Source organism: Canis lupus, chromosome 9, assembly GCF_003254725.2.
Source record: "Canis lupus dingo isolate Sandy chromosome 9, ASM325472v2, whole genome shotgun sequence".
Classification (NCBI taxonomy): Eukaryota; Metazoa; Chordata; class Mammalia; order Carnivora; family Canidae; genus Canis; species Canis lupus.
Window position 1 is genome coordinate 15,212,971 of NC_064251.1, and position 20,159 is coordinate 15,233,129.

General features: G+C 36.0%; 1 protein-coding gene across 10 annotated transcripts in view; it reads right to left on the bottom strand.

Annotated features, from left to right (window-relative positions):
• Positions 1-20,159, bottom strand: part of TANC2 (tetratricopeptide repeat, ankyrin repeat and coiled-coil containing 2) — a 369,309-nt gene that overhangs the window by 93,386 nt on the left and 255,764 nt on the right. The gene's annotated exons all lie outside the window — the stretch shown is intronic.

Sequence of the window (20,159 nt, forward strand, 5' to 3'; positions counted from 1 at the left end):
CCTTCTAGCTGCAGGATTGTGGGAAGATACAGGGTTGGAGTTCCTGGGAGAGAGTCCAAGCTGTGGCAGAGCATCCAGATGGCTTACAGCATCAGCTCTTTACCAACCAGCGAGGACATATTTCAATATTTAACAACTAATGTGGCTAAAACCCAAAAACTTTACTAATCAGTGCATATCAGTCTTGCAAAAGACAATGCAAAGAGGACATGTCTGTTTCTTTAAAAATATCAGTGAATAGTAATTCCTTTTAAGTTCATAATGGTATTTTTCTTTTTAATTTAGTAGGTATATTAAGATAAGCAAAGCCTTTCAAAGCTCTGATAGTTTAAAAAGTCTTCAACATGTTAAGCAGTCAAGGAAGCAGAAACCAAACTTTGACCTCAGGTCTTGCTTCTCTACTGTTTGTATTCATGCCAATTAAAAAAGAAAAAAAAAAAAACCAACAAAGATTTTTGGCTTATATACACATGTCTTGGAGACAGATCCTACTGCTTTTCTCAAGATTTTTTCCTGTGCTTCTGTAGTTGTGGGATGTGCTAAGAGCCAAGTATGAGCTCTACTTTCAATAGTTTTCTAAAAATGTATAATAGATGTAACTTAGTTTCAAAGATCAGCCTTCTAATTTTATTGATGGTAAAAAGAAGTCCTGTCTATGACCTCCCTTATATGGGTTAATGCCTTTCTAACTGTTCAGAGAGTAGCTCTAAGATGTGTCACTTCATCTGTCTGGAACCAGGTATCTTTTTTTTTTTTTTTTTTTTTTTAAAGTAAGCTCTATGCCCATTTGGGGACTTGAACTCATGACCCAGAGGTTAAGAGTCACATGCTCTGACTGACTGAGCCAGCCAGGTGCCCCAGGAACCAGGTATCTTATTTTTATTATCTTTAACCTTAGACAGTGCTTTGACATATAGCAGGTACTCAATAAATGCTTACTGAAAGAATTAATTAAAAATAAGGTATTCCACTAACCACATTTTATATTTTGAAGAATAAAGCCCAGGGGAAGGGAATGAAGATAGGAGAAAGGGAAATTATAAAAGGGGGAGATGAGATCTATTTATGCTGCTCATATTATTCTAGAACATACTTTAAAAAACCACTTATACATCATTAAATGGGACCTAGAGATGGCAGCTTACTTGAGAAAATCTACTCACAAAAAGCATACATGTACACGCTCTCATTAAAAAAAGGATAACAATTCTAAAAAATAGTGCAAATAATTAAAAATATAAAGCCAAACTCTAAAAAGAGGAGAAAATAGTTTCCTCTATTAGTTTTAAAATGTCCCAAATTTTCACTAAAAAAACAAAACAAAGCAAAACAACCTAAAAAATCCTGGAGATTTAGCTACATAATCCCTTATAATTTCCTGATTCTCGGGATCCCTGGGTGGCGCAGCGGTTTGGCGCCTGCCTTTGGCCCAGGGCGCGATCCTGGAGACCCGGGATCGAATCCCACATCAGGCTCCCGGTGCATGGAGCCTGCTTCTCCCTCTGCCTGTGTCTCTGCCTCCCTCTCTCTCTCTGTGTGACTATCATAAATAAAAAAAAAAAAAAAAAAAAAAATTTCCTGATTCTCATCTCTTTAGCAAAACTTACATTTAAAATCCATAACTAAAAAAATAAATAAATTAAATCCATGAATATAAGCTAATGTAACACTGTATGTTAACAACTGGACTTAAGATAAAAAATTTTTAAAAATTCATAACTATAATTACAGAATTCAGTGAAAATTTTGACTTTAACTTGCTAAGTATATTCTTTATAATTCTAATGTCTTATAGCTAGCTCATAGTCTATTTTAACTTTCTTAATAATTACTTTATTGGCCTATACTTTACAGATCATAAAATTCACCCTTTTAAAGTATATGGTTCAGTGGTTTTTAGTACAGTTGACCCTTGAACAACCTGGGGGTTATGGGACATGATGCCCCATGGAGCTAAACATCCATGTGTAACTTTTGACTCTCCCAAAACTTTACTAATAGCCTATCTGACTGAAAGCCTTACTGGTAGCATAAACAGTCAACTAACACATATTTTGTATGTTTTACACACTATGCCCTATATTCTTACAATAAAGTAAGCTAGAGAAAAGAAAATGTTAGTAAGAAAAATATAATAAAGAGAAAATGCATGTATAGTACTGTCTGTAAAAAATCCACATAGAAGTCAACCAGCACAGTTCAAATCTGGTGTTCAAGTGTCAACTATATACTCACAAAGTTGTGCAACCATCACTATCTAATTCCTGAAATGTTATTATCCTCCAGAGAAAACTGTACACCCATTAGCTGTTATTCCTTAGACCTACTTCCTCCCAGACCCTGGCAACCAGAGGCGTCCTGCCTTTACAGATTTGCCTATTCTGGACATACACAGTAAATGTTATTTTGTTATATATGTTCTTTTGTGTCTGGTTCATTCAGCATAATGTTTTTGGGGTTCATTCATATCAAAACATGTATCAGTACTTCATTTTTTTAATTATTGAGTAATATTCCATTATATGGATATATCACATTTTGTTTATCAATTTATCTAACATCTAATTTATTTGCACTTTTTGACTATTATGCTTTATGCTGGTATAAACATTCATGTACAAGTTTTTGTGTATATATGTTTTCAGTTATCTTGGGTATATATCTAGGAGTGGTATTGCTGAGTCATATGGAAACTATGTTTAACTTTTTTTTTTTTTAATTTTTTAAAAAAATTTATTTATGATAGTCACAGAGAGAGAGAGAGAGAGAGAGAGAGGCAGAGACACAGGCAGAGGGAGAAGCAGGCTCCATGCACCGGGAGCCTGATGTGGGATTCGATCCCGGGTCTCCAGGATTGCGCCCTGGGCCAAAGGCAGGCGCCAAACCGCTGCGCCACCCAGGGATCCCTATGTTTAACTTTTTGAGAAAGTGCTAAACTGTCCTATTTTGCTTTTTGCTATTTTTTTTACAGAAGTAATACATATCCACTATAGAAAATTTAGGAATAGCAGATAAACAAGATAATAATTGTATTTCCAGTACCCAAAGAGAAACACTATTCACATATATTCAGAATTTTTTTCTGTACCATAAATACTTATTTTAAAAACTCCAAATAGGATCATACTGTAGATCCTGTTTTTTTTTTAATATATATATTTTTTGTATGTTTTTTTTATTGGAGTTTGATTTGCCAACATATAGTATAACACTCAGTACTCATCCCGTCAAGTGCCCCCCTCAGTGCCCGTCACTCAGTTACCTCATCCTCCTGCCAACCTCCCCTTTCCACTACCCCTTGTTCGTTTCCCAGAGTTAGGAGTCTCTCATGTTCTGTCACCCTCTCTGATATTTCCCACTCATTTTCTCTCCTTTCCCCTTTAATCCCTTTTACTATTTTTTATATTCCCCAAATGAATGAAACCATAGGACCATTTGTCTTTCTCCGGTTGACTTACTTCATTCACCATAATACCCTCCAGTTCTATCCATGTTGAAGCAAATGGTGGGTTTTTGTCATTTCTATAATTTTTAAAAAGATTTTATTCATTTATTCACGAGAGATACAGAAAGAGAGAGAGGCAGAGACACAGGTAGAGGGAGAAGCAGGCTCCATGCAGGGAGCCTGACGCAGAACTCGATCCTGGGTCTCCAGGATTAGGCCCTGGGCTGAAGGCGGCGCTAAACCGCTGAGCCACCCAGGCTGCCCTTTCTAATGGCTGAGTAATATTCCATTGTATATATAGATCACATCATCTTTATCCATTCATTTTTCGATGGACACTGAGGCTCCTTCCACAGTTTGGCTATTGTGGACATTGCTGCTATAAACATTGGGGTGGAGGTGTCTCGGTTTTTCACTGCATCTGTATCTTTGGGGTAAATCCCCAGTAGTGCAGTTGCTGGGTCATAGGGTAGCTCTATTTTTAACTCTAAAATCCTGTTCTCCTTTTTTCATTTTTCACTTAGCAATTCCAGAATTCTGATAAAGTTAATTCTGGGAGACTTGCCAGCTTAATGGCTGTGTCAGTGGTGGGACTGACTCTTGGAGCTCCTTACTCCATTTTTTCTTGTCACTTGATGGGAGGTGGCTGCTACCCACTTAGTGCTTCCTGGGTACCTGAGTGCACTCGGTAGGCACCCAGAAACACCCTATGAGATCAGGATGAGCAGTGATAGGACTCCCCGGGAAGAAGGAGAAAATGGATCAGTTGGCTTAAGATGAGTCTAATTAGGCCTAGCAAGACCTGAAGTCATACAGTTGGTGTCAGAAATAGAAAAAAACCCTAATTCTGATGAAAAAAAAAATCCAGATTTTTTCTTTATATTATGTTGCAGCTGCTCTACAGGATGTCACTTTCAAATCTGAATGTGACATGAATGATCCTACTGATGACCAGGACTGATTAGGCTTTAGCTGACAGGCTAAGCGGTCTTCTTTCTCCTTCACTTCTCCTGTGCTTCCCTTTAGGAACCGTGTGCTTGGCCAGAAATAACCTTTCCAGAGAAGAAGAGCTATAAAAACTCTTATTTGATTTCTAAACTAACAGACTTATCTCTTCAGGTCCAAGATTACTTTATATTTTCTATCAAAGAGGCTTTTAGGAATATGACCGATGCTAATTTGTAATATGGAATTAAGTATAGACTCCATTTAAATGCTTAAGTTTTTGAGAAAAATTCTCTTAAGATAACTTGTTCTCATGTTGACGTCATCTCCCATCATGTTTTATTCTACTGAGAAAGCTTTGACATTTTAAAAAGTTATTTAAAAAATTTTCTAAAAATGTAATCAATTCACAAAAGCCTCAAGGGAAGAACAGACAAAATTAGCCCAGTACCATATGGTAAAACAACTGTAGACGCCAAGAACAGCTAGAAACAATTTCTGTACCTCAGAACCTAAGGCTTTTGTCAGCTCAATATGATGAAAGAGAGCCCTACTTCCTATGTACCAATAATAAATTTAGGACATACGAACAAGAACGCATTTTGGCCTGCATTGTGGGACATGGAGGTAATCGATGTTCTCTGTGGGGTTCATATTCCTAAGTAAATGTTTGTTGGGGATATCAGCTGGCTTCCAAGAGATTTTCTCAGGCAGAAACACCGAAATAATCCATGAGAAATTACCACTGCAACTACTGCTGAGCTAAGGAAAAAAAGATGAGCTAATCCATACCATTTAGTAACAGATGTAGCTTTCTTACCTCTGGCACTCAAGAGTTGGTAATCCCAGTAAAGCAAGACCATCCCACTCCTTTCAAAGCATTCTAACAAAGTATCCTGGGGCACCTGGGTGGCTCAGTCAGTTGAGCATCTGACTCTTTGGTTTTAGCTCAGGTCATAATCTCACGGGTTGTAAGACTGAGCCTTGAGTCAGGCTCTGCACTCAGCATGGAGTCTGCTTGAAGATTCTCTCCCTCTGCCCCACCCCAACTCATGGGCATGCCCTCACTCTTTAAAATAATAAATCTTATTTAAAAAAAAAAAACATACTGATATCTGTAATTTACTTAAAAGTTCATAAAAAATGATGGGTGGGTAAAGAGATGGGCAGGTGGATAGAAGGCTGATAAAATAAGATAGCAAAATGTTGATGATATAATCAAGGTGGCGGGTATGTAAGTATTAATTGTAATATTCTTTCCTTTCTGATATATCTGAAAATTTTCCTAATAAAATGTTAAAAGGGAGAAAAATCCATAGAAAGGAATCACATTTCAATAGGGTACACAAATAAGACAAGCTTTGGAAAGTAATTTAAAAAAGGATTTAATAACCACTTCAGACTCAGATCAGTGTGGGCATTTCTTCAGTGTGTGTCTTTTCAATGCAAATTAGACTTGTGGCAGATGAATGAGTTCTCTCTAGGAAACAGTCTCTGTGAGACCATCAATAAGTATAATTATATACCTAGGCTTATGGAGAAAATAGACCTTTCTTTAACCAAGGCAAAGTGTAAACATTAAAAAACAACAACACAAAAGTGCATTAAGGGTAAGAGATCAGCTTGCCCAAAAGCAAATATAAACAGCTGCAGTAAGGGGGGAAACGGAAGTGGAGGCAAAGGAGCTCTAACTGGATTTAGACTAAAGCATATTTACTCATGGAAAACAATCATGAATCATCTTAAAAGAAGTCAGTCACAGGACTGGCAGAAGAAAGGCTGTGTGTAATACAGCCAAGGTCTGGTGCAAACTGGAGCAGAGATGTGTTTCCTCACATTCTTCTACAATGACTGTAAAGTCTAGCCTGGAAGCACCTCTGTTCCTCAGAACAAAAGATAATTTCAGGCTCTTTGAGGCTCATTCTTAGGGTTCACGACATGAATGCCATTCTCAACCCAAAGCAGAGAAGAAAACCACATGTGCTTCAGACAAAACGTGATGTCACATCCACACCAAATTTATTTATTTATTTTTAATTTTTTTAAATTTTTATTTATTTATGATAGTCACACAGAGAGAGAGATAGAGAGGCAGAGACACAGGCAGAAGGAGAAGCAGGCTCCATGCACCGGGAGCTCGACGTGGGGTTTGATCCTGGGTCTCCAGGATCACGCCCTGGGCCAAAGGCAGGCGCCAAACCGCTGCGCCACCCAGAGATCCCCACACCAAATTTAAGTTAAAAAAAAAAAAAAAACACCCTTATTTTTTCCTTAAGAAATGTTTGAGCCAGGGCAGGGGGTGATTTGTCTACTGAGTTTCTAGAAGGTTTACTCTCCCATTTACAAGAGTCAAATCTCTTTAGGGTCTGTTGTTTATTCTTACTGCTCTGGATAGGACTAGAGTAGGCAGCTATTTCTACACCAGGAAATGAGTTTCTAAAGAATGTAAAGCAATTTGAAGCAGGTCTTAAAGACAATCTAAAGATAACAGTCTGAGAAATGTTCATGCCAGATAACTTCTGTTTAAAAAAAAAAAAAAAAGGTTAAATAAAGCAGAATCACTTTTGGAGTCCATAAGGAAAAATAGAGTAGGAAAAACTGTGGACTCAGAGCCAGGATCCCTTAGCTGGTATCCTGTTACTTACTGGTTGTGTGACCTTAAGATAATTACTTGGCTCTGGATATCTCAGTCTCCCTCATTTTAAAAATAGGGATAACAATGGCACTTTGAGGATTAAATGAGTTAATAGATGTGATATGCCTAGGATAGTGTCTGCTGGTTAACTGTGTTAGCTGCTAGCACTTCCAACATCATTAAGCCAAAAAGACATCCAGAATAACCAAAATCACCCATCTCCCATACATACTTCTTTAAAACAAAACTTAGCAAAAAAGGACATTGAGAACATACTAAAACTTTCTTGAAGCCCTTTTCCCTTTAAGGCTTCTGACTTATCTCCCTTTTTCCTTTCACTACCCAACATTTGAAAGAGCCCTGCTTCTTCTCTTCACTTCCACAGCAATCAAGCACTCTACCCTGGCCTCTTCCTGTATTATTCAGCCACATATCTGCTGAAATTGTTTTGGTTAAAGTCACTAAAGACTTTCTAATTGTTAATTATGATGATTTCTTTTTCTGGTCTTTATGCTTCAGTATTCAAAACTTTTAACTAACATCCACTTTTTGAAATACATTCTTTTCTTGGGCTTCACATGGCAGCATTTCCTTCTAGTTCCTTTTTTTTTTTAAATTAAAATGTGTGTTTATTTTTTTTAGTTTAAATTCAATTAACTAGCATATATGATTAGTTTCAGAGGTAGAGGTCAGTGATTCATCAGTCTTATATAATACCCAGTGCTCATTACATCATGTACCCTCCTTAATGTCCATCACCTAGTCACCCCATCCCCTCCAGCAATCCTGTTTCCTATGATTAAGAGTTTCTTATGGTTTGTCTCCCTCTCTGATTTCATCTTGCTTTATTTTTTTCCTCTCTTCCCCTATGATCCTGTTTTGTTTCTTAAATTCCACAAGTGAGATCATATAATTGTCTCTCTGATTGACTTCTACCACTTAGCATAATACCCTCTAGTTCCATCCACATCATTGCAAATGGCAAAATTTCCCTTTTTTGATGACTGAGTAGTATTCCATTGTGTATACACACCACATCTTTATCCATTCATCTGTTGATAGACATCTGGGCTCTTTCCATAGTTTGGCTATTGTGGACATCGCTGCTATCAACAATTTGTATCTTTGGGGTAAATACCCAGTAATACAATTGCCAGGTTATAGGGTAGCTCTATTTTCAACTTTTTGAGGAACCTCCATACTGTTTTCTGGAGTGGCTGCACTAGCTTGCATTCCCACCAACCATATAAGAGGGCTCCCCTTTCTCCACATCCTTGCCAACGTCTGTCATTTCCTGATTTGTTAACCTTCTAGTTTTCTTTTTGTCTTCTCCTCCTGGTGTGTCTTTAATGATTCTTTCTCTTCTGTCCATCCCTAAGATACTGCCAATTCTAGGTTCAATTGTTTATTTTTTTCTTCTTCATGATCTCCCTGCATAATCTCAAAGAAATACACTACTAGCTTTCACAACTATCTAAGTGGTGATGGTTTGTATTTCTGTTCCTCATTACCTCATTACCAAATTCCTATACAGTATCTCCAACAACTTACAAGAGTTATATATTTGGATTTCCAATAGAAACCTCAAACGTCAAATGTTTGCTGTCTCACTCACTTTAATCTATTCTTTCTCTTCCATTTACTATCTCAGTTAATGAAGTATCACCAATCTACCTGGGCTTTCCAGATAGAAACTTGACACTCATCAAGATTTCTTCTTCCTTAATCTTTATATCTACTTTGTCACAAATCTTATCAATAATTCTTGAGGAATGGGGTGCCTGAGTGCCTTAGTCAGCTGAGTGTCTGACTCTTGGTTTCAGCTCAGGTCATGATCTTAGGGTCTTGAGATCTAGTCTCATGTTGGGCTCCATATTCAGCAGGCAATCTGCTTGAGATTATCTTCCTCTCCATCTGTCCCTCTCCCTGCTCATGCTCTCTCTCTCTCCCTCTCTCTCAAATAAATTAGTAAATCTTTAAAAAAAATTATTGAGGAAGATCTCTCAGATATAATTCCCTTTTTCTTTCCTATTCTACTGCTATTAGAGAGGTATAACCTTGGGGGAGGTGTTGATCATTCTAAGTCTCAATATTATCATGTGTAAATGAGGATAGTAAGAGTATCCCATTAGGCTAAATGAGAACATATATGTTAAGTTCTTAGCTCAGAACCTTAATCCTCAGTGAGTGGCAGCCATGTAGTTTAGGTTCTCAATATCTCTTGCTTTTACTATGTACTTAAATAGCCTATTATTCCTTCTGTATACAGCTACCAAATCAATCTATCTACCATGATCATGTCAACCTCTACACTCTACCCTCATATGTTATCAACTTGCCCTACCATAGTCACCTAACTCATTAAGTTATTAACTTATTGACTAGTATAGTTTTTGTCATAAGGTAGGTATATTCAATAACACTTAATAAATGAATTCATAAATGAAAAGTCAATATGGATTTTTCCTCTCCAACTACATGGAGATATAGTATATATACTTCACTTTGATAGAGCAGGAGGGCTCAAGGAAGACAGTTATAAGATGCAAATTCAGGTCTTTGAAAAATCACTGCTCTGTATGATAATAATAAAAAGAAATGAGTCATTTGTTTGGCACCTTTCAGGGATACCTTCCTGTTAAAAGGCAAATGTCACAAACAAGTAGGCCATTAAATAACAAGATAGAGAAGAAAAATGTTATTTTCCAAGCTCTGCACATATCACAGGCAAGGCTTGGGTGTTGACCAACAATCAAAGAATATTCTTCCTACAGGAAGCTGGGGGAAGGGAGAAAATGGTGTCTTAGAGCTAGTGTCCAGAGAGGACAGGACAGATATTTCTAAAGACAATTCTTGTTTTCTTTTACAAAAGTTACTGAAAAGGCTGGATCTACACAAATCCATTTAGTGACTGAGGTCTTGCTAACACTACACATAAGATTTATTCTTGTACAACAAATGACCATATTTAATTTTTCATCATTATAGGTATAATACATAGTTTAGTTCACAGAGGACCCAATTATAACCACCAAGCTATATTTAAATTTTTATTTATTTATTTATTTATTTATTTATTTATTTATTTATTTATTTATTTAAGAGAGAGAGAGAGAGAATAGGAAGGGAAGGGCAGAGGGAGAATCTTTTTTCTTTTAAAGACTTTTTTTTTTTTAAATTCATTCATTTGAGGGAGAGAGAGAAAAAGAAAGAGAGAAACACACAAGGAAGGGGAGCAGCTGGCAGAGGGAGACGGAAAGGGAGGAGCAGGCCCCCCACAGAGCAGGGAGCCCGATGTGGGGCTTGATTCCAAGACCCAAGATCATGACATGAGCCAAAGGTATATACTTAACTGACTGAGCTACTAGGTGCCTCTAAACCAGTCATTTTCTAATGAGATGGGTTTATGCTCAGGCCCACTTCATCTATAATTTTTTAAAAATACATGACATGAATTTCTACTTCTGTCCAAGATGGGAGTAAAACGGACTATATTTATCCTCCTACCTAAAATAATTCCCAAACAAACTTCTAGATAAAGTATTTACAATGATTTTCAAGACATTAGACATAAGCAATGAAAAATAATGATCCCTGAGAGATGGAAAACAAATAAGCATATCCTATCCCATGCCCACTTACTGCCTTAAGAGAATTTCCAGATCATTAATATAGGGTGGGGAAAACCCAGTCAGATTCTGGCAGATTCCCTGAGTTGAGGAGATGAAACCAAGAATCCAGGGAGACTAACGCAGCAACTCTCAAAGGACAGAGTTATAAGAAGGTGAGTACTGAACAGAGATAATTCTGAAGATCTGTGGAAAGGAGAGTACTGACTGGCACATGTATGTGAGAAAACTGTCAAGGCCAGGAGATGATCTATCCAAGAGGATTAGAGGGAATAGTGCCTATTACTAGCATCCAGAATAGAAAACCTCACAATTTCCCGGACATTGGGTAGGATATTCAGAAAGGTCTTTTCTCAGTAGTATAGAATAGAAAGACCTATAATAAATATTGTTCTGTTCCTACTCAACAAATCTTAAAGGCAACACCCAAAATTATACTGTTTCCAAATAACTTCAATATTCCTGAAAAAAGTTGAAAAATATTTGTAAGAATACAAAAATATCCAACATCCAGTGAGGTAAAATCCACTATGTCTGGCATCCAAACATAGATTATTAGGCATGCAAAGAAGCATGAAAAAAAGAACCATAATTAGGAGAAAAATCAACTAACTGAAATTGACCCAGAACTGACACATATGTTAGAATTATCAGAGAGAGAGATATTAAAACAGTAATTATAACAATATTCTATGTGTTCGAAAGGTAGGGAAATGGAAGATATAAAAGATCCAAGTGAACTATTAGGGAAAAAAAACCTACAACAACAAAAATGAAAGGATGAGTGCTCTTGAAGACACAGGAATAAGAACTATTCAAAGTTAAACATACAGAGAAAAAAAGAATCCTCTAAAATAAGAAAAGCATCAGTGAATTGTGATACATTCCAAGTGGCCAAATAGAGGTATGTAGAGTTCTTGAAGATGGGTGACAGAAAGCATATTTAAAGAAATAATAGCTATAAAATTTCTAAATTTCATGAAAACTATAAACTCACAGATCTAAGAACCTCAATGAGCCCCAAGTACAAAAAATATAAAGAAAATGATGCCAAAGTACATCATAATCAAATTGCTCAAAACCAGAGATAAACAGAAAATCTTAAAAGCAGCCACAGAATAAAAAGACTTTACAAAGTACAGAAGAACAAAGATAAAGACAACAGCAGATTTTTTGTCAGAAACGATGCAAATGAGAAGACAGTGGACCTACAGCTCTAAATTATGTAGAGAATAAAATCTGTGATTCTAAAATTATAAACCCAGTGAAAATTTATCTTTCGAAAGTAATGGTGAAATGCTTTTTCAGACATATAAAAATTGAAAAAATTAATCACCAGCAGATCCACAATACAAGAAATGTTAAAAACAAGACAAAACACCAATGTGGGGCTTGAATTCATGATCCTGAGATCAAGACGTGAGCTGAGATTTTAGACTTTGTTTTTGAATGAATGAATAAAATTCATTAAGCATTGTCTAGGCAACTTCTCATACATTATCTAGTATATTTGCTCCTTTAGTTCTTGTCCACCACATGTTCTGCTTCATGGTCCATCTGGCAGTGTCCATTTTAAAGAATATTATTTAGCTTTGCATAAGCAAAAACAAAGTTAATTTTTATTTATTTACTTTTTTAAAAAGATTTTATTTATTTATTCATGAGAATACACAGAGAGGAGAGAGAGAGAGAGAGGGAGGCAGAGACACAGGCAGAGGGAGAAGCAAGCAGTCTCCACTCCACGCAGGGAGCCCCATGTGGGACTCGATCCCGGGACTCCAGGATCACGCCCTGGGCTGTAGGCGGCGCTAAACCGCTGAGCCACCCAGGCTGCCCTAATATTTACTTTTTAAGATTTTATTTATTTATTTGACAGAGAGAGAGAGAGAGAGAGAGAGAGAGCGCGCGCACACAAGTAGAGGGAGCAGCAGAGGAAGAGGAAGAAGCAGGCGTTCCACTGAGCAGGGAGCCTGATGCTCAAGCAGGGACCCTGAGATCATGACCTGAGCCAAAGGCAGATGCTTAAACTGACCAAGCTACCCAGGCACCTCAACAAAGCTAATTTTTAAAGCTACTAGCAAAGCATAACTTGTCTTCTCCAAAGTTATTTTTTTTTATTTTTCTAATATCTGTACTAGAGAAGGATGATAGCAATGGTAACTATAAGGCAGAGAAATGACATTATGTGAGCTGCATTTTATAAGGACTAATCTGGCAAGCCAGGGGTTAGCTTGATTTGAACTTGGAAAGGCCAGAGGAGGGAGACAAGCTAATTAGCTGTATGGAGAATGGAGAACATGGGAAGAATGTGAGAAACTGGGAGAGCAGAATCCTCAGGACTTCCTAAGTTGACTGGGTGTAGGAAATAATGAAGACAGTGATTTAAAGCTGACTTCAAGAGTTAAATAAAGCCTAGGTGAGAGCAAAATTGGGGCACTATTAATAGAAAAAGGGAAATAAGAGCTAGTTTGGGCTAATGAATCACAGTGGTGCCCTAGCTGATTGGAGCCACCGCCAAAAGGACAGTCACTGGCAGTGTTGATACGCGTGCAGCAGCTCTCTTTACCATACCTAACACCCCAGAGCCTGGAGTATCTACAATTAGCCATTGTATTGGTACATAATTACATTACTTACTGCTTTTTATATTATACTGTCTATAGACATTGTATATTATGGTGGTTAAGAGCACAGGCTCTGGAGTCGGCCAGATATGAAATGAATCCTGGCACTGCCAATGACTAGACATGTAACCTTAAGCAAGTTTTTAACCTCTCTAAATCCCAGTTTCCTTATTACCACTACTTAGATCAAAGGGTTGTGAGGATTAAATAAGAACATGTTTATAGCTCTTAGCACTGTGTCTACAAAGAATAAGAACTCCAATAAATGCATGCTATCACTTTTTATAAGTCTAAAAGTGTACCACTCTCAACATCTGTCTTAGTGTTTTCCATTTTATTCTATTAAGGGAACACACTTATTTTACTCTGGAAAATTATACTTTGAGTCTTTGAATAACTGTATATTAAATTTCAGCTTTCTGACATTGGTCTTCTAGGAAAACACTTGTTGAGAAAAACCTGGAGTCACTGCTGAGTGGAATTTTCAGGAAGGGATTTTCCCTTTGGAAAACAGTAAAAGAAACAGGGAAAGCATAACTCAAATGTCTGTTTTTACATTTCCTCATGTTGAATACTCCAAAATTTAGGGAAAATATAAAAACAGCAAAGTTTCTAAAATGTGAAACATTTGATAAAATAATTATATAACTATGCCAACACATTTTTACGCTATTAAATTGTTGGCCTTGAATGTGAGATATGAGATCTATTTTGATTGGAGCATCAAAACTGGTTAATGACTTGAAATTTAAGATTAAACTTTTTTTTTTTTAAAGTAGGCTCCATGAGCCCCAACATTGGGCTTGAACTCATGACCCTGAGATCAAGACCTGAGGCAAAAAAAAAAAAAACAAAAAAACCTGAGGCAAGATGAAGAGTTAGACACTCCGCCAACTCAGCCCCTAAGATTAGACGCTCAATCCAGATGCCCCTAAAAGTAAACATTTTTAAGTGAACTCTCAGTGATGAAATAGCTATGGTCCTACAAAGGAAATTCTCTAGTTCTCTATTTTATTATATCTTGGGAGGTTATTTCATTAAAAAAACTTTCATATACAAGATTGGAAAGTTTAAATCATTTTACATAGTCAGAAAGGTTTTGCAAAGGGTTACCTAAGTAAATTTATTTGGAATATGGTTACTTAATAATATTTAGTTACTTTTGGAGAAAATAATGATAGGTTAACTGGGAAACTGATTCTTTAAATCTCATTTAGATCAAAACATCAAAATGTCATAATGTTACTTATTTTTCCTTTATTGTACCTAAGGCACTTAAAAATATTTTCAGTGATTTGTTCCTGCAGAATTAGAAATCGTATTTAGAATCTCTTTCATGTTACTCCACAGACTTTAGTAGTTGTGTTATTTAATGCAAAGGAGTCAATATGTGCCTGTTAGAAGACCGTATGTTTTATATAGTCTTTTCTCTTTCTCAAAGGTTATTTCTCCTTTGTGGGTTGTGCAGGAGAACTTTGTTGTATACTAGCTACTGTTTGGATTCCCAAACTTTAAGGTGAAATTTACTAAATAAGGTTGGCTTAAATGAAAACCAGGTCTGTGTAGCTATCTGGAGCTACTTTAACAAGTAGTGATCTGCTTTTAAAAAAAAAAAAAATCACAGCCAGACTACTACAAAAAGCATAAACTAGTTTCTAGCAGACATTCAAAGACATACAGCTTGAATACCACATTTTCAAATTTTAAAGTACTTTCCAAAACAGTGGCTGGGGTTTTGAGGGTCAATTTCATACAATTAAAGATTGCTATCTACCCATCTAATATTTATCTATAGGCAGAATGTGCATGTAACCTTACTTCAGGATTTTAAAAGAAATCTAATTTTGTAAAAATAAAACAGTGATCAGTGAGACAGAAGACAATAAGGGAAATATTCTCTTGTAAATGTAAGAGCCAGCCAGGTCATGATCAAGATGACTAAGAACCTCGGGGGTGTGTGACTCAGTGGGCTAATGTAAGAGTATTAGCTTCATGACATGCATCTTAGTCATCTTCATAAAGGATTCATTGTTTTGGAAAAGTAAGGGACTCACAAATATTGTTATGCACTGATTTTTTTTTTTTTTTGAAAACTCAGTATTTTGCTTTGATGAAGCCACGTGGCAGGGTCACTTTCATATAAATTCTGCCAATGAGTCAGATTATCATTTGCACATATGCCCTCCCACCTACTATCTACTAAAGGAGCTATTAACTAAAGCCAATGCCTGTGAATGGCCATTTAGTATTGGGATTTAGTATAAAAATCCTAGGGAAACTAACGTGTATCGGGAAATAAGTTTTAATTGGGAATGTGTAATCTCTTCAGGCAGAACAGTGTTAGAATATTATCATTAATAATTCATAGTTAATTTGCCCCGGTAGCTACTATTAGAAGTCAGATTTGTTTTGTGTATTCTAATTCCCCCTTGTTCCCTTTACATATTCCATCATAAGATTTATTACATTTATCCATAAAACTCACAACCTCTTCTTTCCTTTCACTAGGCAGCAAAGTTAGTTTCTTTCTCTGTGGAAGAAGAGAGTCCATTAAGATGATCAGAAAGAGACCATCCATTAAGATAGTCAGAAAGAGAGTTTTCAGGTTGGTTACTTCTAGTATAACTCTACATTAACACAATGTTGATTAAACTTTTAAAAATGAACCCTGAGGGACACCTGGGTGGCTCAGTGGTTGAGCGTCTGCCTTCAGCTCAGGGAGTGATCTGGGGACTGAGTCCTGCATCAGGCTCCCTGCCAGGAGTCTGCTTCTCCCTCTGCCTGTGTCTCTGCCCCTCTGTGTATTTCATGAATAAATGACTAAAAATCTTTTTTTTTTTTTAAAAAAAGGACCTCAAAATAGTTTTTAAACCTTGACTTAACTTTAATAAGGTTTCAAATTAATATCTATCAAGGACATTAGGCTTTGAGACTAGAAAAGGCACTTCTGGTTGGTTATCAGCTATATACTCTGCACTACTGGTACACAATCTTCTTTAACTGTTTTACCATTAGAGCTCAGGCTCTTGGATGGTTGACAGCTAGAAATCTACCAACTTGCTGCAATGAGATCCTGGACAGTGCACTTATGTGACCTTCTCCCCATTGTTGGGCTAGGTCTCTGGAAACATCAATTTTGGTAGAACAGTTGTTCAAAACAGCTGCCTTGAGAAGTAAAAAAAAATAAAAATAAATAAATAAATAAAAATAAATAAAAAGACTACTAATGAAGCAAATGTGAATGTTTTTTTACAAAATTCTTTCTATTGCTTTTTTATTCTGTATTTTATCTTTGCTCTGGTCTGTTTGGTCTGTTTTTTGTTCTTTTTTTTCTCCTCCAAATATTAGAGTTAATGCCCCACTTAAGATCCAAATTCTAGCTCAGATGTTATCCGGTAACTTCTGCTTCAGTAGTAAAAACACTACCATTATGATCAAACAACCGTAGTTATTACTGAGGTAACTATTAAATGAACTATGCCTGTAGTCTTTTTTTAAAAATTCAAATAAACATTTATTACACAGGTAACTCTGTTTGACATTTGTTTTAAGTGTCGGATTTCATGCAGAATGGTCATTACTCAATGACAGAGCTGTTCTGCATCAACTCTGGGAATAACCTCTAAGGTTTTAGTCATTGCATGTAAGTAACACAACGAAAGAATATCAGTGAAAACTGGCTGGCCCTTCTAACACAAAGTTAGCATAATTAAATGCTAGTGATAAGATGATGAAAGAATTATACATGGATAGCTTAGAATTCCAGAATGAAGGTATCTCTTGAAACTTAAGTGAATTCCGGACAAATATTCAAAAACTGCTTCCATGCAAAGTTGAAAGAGTAGAGCCTGTCAGCTACAAGAGCTCCTGCCGGCTTGGAAATATAAAAAGATGTGAAAAATTTAGGTAGACAGAGAAAGACAAATATATGATTTCACTTATATATAGAATCAAAAAACAATGAATATACTCTTAAATACAGAAAACAAAAAAACAAAACAAAAATAAATACAGAAAACAAATTACTGGCTTCCAGAGGGGAGTGGGTAGGGAGAAGAGAGAAATAGGTAGAGGGGATTTAAGAGGTATAAACTTCCAGTCATAAAATAAATAAATCAGAGATGAAAAGTATAGCTCTATGCCTATACTCTTAAACAATGTTTGTAGATGACTTTTAATCAATTCTAAAACTAAACTTTTTTTGCATTTCTCTAAATAGACTATATGGTCCTTAAAGGTGTAAAGGCACTTATCTTCAATTGCAATGGAAACCAGTGATTCTTAAAGTGTGATCTGGGGACTCATGGGGGCTACTTTCAAGACACTTTCAGGGAATCCAAAAAATCAACATTGTTTAATACAAAGAGGTTACTTGTCTTTTTCCATGCTCATTCTCTCACAAATATACAACAGAATTTTCAAGCGCCTATATGATGTTAATAAATAATGGGTCTATTGTTGTTTTTGAAAATGAACAGATATTTTAATACTTTCTCAGCTTTAACTCTAATATGATAAATATCAATAAGTATAACTCAAACACAAGCTTCTAAGGTCCTCAATTTTTTTTTTTTTTTTTTTTTTTTTAAGTATAAAAGGGTGCTGAGGGACGCCTGGGTGGCTCAGCGGCTTAGTGCCTGCCTTCGGCCCAGGGCGTGATCCTGGAGTCCCAGGATCGAGTCCCACATCAGGCTTCCTGCATGGAGCCTGCTTCTCCCTCTGCCCTTCTCTGTCTCTCATGAATAAATAAATAAATTAAAAAATAAAAATAAAAAAATGAAAAAGATTTATCTTTAAAAAAAATAAAAATAAAAGGGTGCTGATACCAAAAAGTTTCAGAGCTACTACTCTAAATAGAATAATGCAAGAATGCCTATATGAAGTGCCCAATAAATGCTTGCTACCTCTTTAGACATATCCTCAAAAGACAACATTTCAGATAATCTCTAACTTGGAAAAAGTCAGTATATTTAGTAGCCAGAGGACACATTACAGTGTACATGCCATTAACTACCTTCTCTGAAGATTCAGGGTCATTTAAAACTCATCACTTGTGATTTAAAACCCATTTATTTGTGATTGAAAAACTATTTCATAGGACTTGTTTGGTATTTTAAAATGTTGAAAGATCTCTCTCTCATGTAGAAAGATTTGTCTTAATGTATACTACAAAAGGTTTCAATCATTTTATTACTTTTTAGGGTAAGTCTTACTTCTACCACAGCCAGAAGAAAAATATATAAAATCCAAATATGATTGAAATTTGTAAGTTTCTTTAAATTAAATAGAAAGCACAATGTGACATGTTTTCTAAAATTATGCCAGGAAAAAAAATTATGCCAGGAAAACAATATGATTCTGTTTCCACAATAAAGTGCAATGTTTTGGATATAACAAGCACAAATGATAAAGGCTCGCCAAGCAGGTCTATAGAAATACAAGGAAAGCCAATCCAAGTTTGTGTTCCTTTCTTATTAACATGTTTTAAGTCATATCGGAAGACACAGAGTTAATTTATAAAGAGTAATTAAAGTAACATGCCATTTTTTGAGGGAAGATTAGTATGCTAATTTTAGAAGGCAAAATACTGCTTAGTAAACACCCAGTCCCTTATGGATTAAAGTACTCAAATGAATGGCATGTTCTAACCATTTAGACTACTACAAGAAAAGCTCTTGAAAGAAAAGACAACTTTAAGAAACTAAAACATTCATATCATAGCACCTTTATCAATGGAAAAACTGCATCTTAAGTAGTAGTGTAGACAGTAAGTTGAGACATTATCTGCAAGAGCTATAAAATTAGTTTTGTTAGGAATCCATTATTCAGGCAAAGAGTTCTCTAAAGATTTAGGCATGCTATGAAAAATCTTTGGATGTACTTTGGTTTTACTGAATGTTTAGGTTGAAAGCTCAATTCAATAGAAAAGTATTTGCTGTTTTCTAGATACAAGTGATATCTGTATCTAAATATCAAGCCCATTAGAATGCATCTGTCAAAGATCTTACTAATAAATCTTTAGATACCAGGGCAGAGGTACACCATCAAGTGTCAATAGAACCGAACACAAAAAGAGTTCTCAAAAAGATATAGCTGCAATTTGTCAATGGATTTTGTTTTCTACTTTCAGGCATACCTTGTTTTGTTTCGCTTCACATGCAGATAATTTCTTTCTTTCTTTCTTTTTTTTTTTTTTTTTTTTTTAACAAATAAGGTCTTTCGCAACCCTGGATTAAGCAAGTCTATTGATGCCATTTTCCAACAGCATTTGCTCACTTTGTGTCTCTCTGTCACATTTTGGAAATCTGTGCAATATTTCAAACTTTTCATTATTATTATATTTGTTATGGTGATCTGTGATCAGTGATTATGACTCACTGAAAGCTCAGATGATGGTTACCATTTTTTAACCAATAGGGTATTTAAAGATTTTTATTTATTTATTTATTATTTGAGAAGGAGAGAGGGAGAGAGAGAGAATAGGATCAGTAGGAGGGGCAGAGGGAGAGGGAGAAGGAGACTCCCCGCTGAACATGGAGTCCGACATGGGGCTTGATCCCAGGACTTTGGGATGATGACCTAAGCTGAAGGCATACGCTTAAGCAACCGAGCCATCCAGGCACCCCTAAGCAATAAAGTATTTTAAAATTAAGGTATATACATTTTTTTTTTTAGATAACTGTTAGACACTCACTAAATTACAGTAGAGTGTAAACATAACTTTTATAGGTGCTGGGAAAACAAAAAATCCATTTGACTTGCTTTATTGTGGTACTTGCTTTATTACAGTGGTCTGAAACTGAACCCACAAGATCTCTAAAATATGCCAGTACTATAAAATCCATTATTCAATGGCGAGCAAATCAGAAAATAAAATAAAT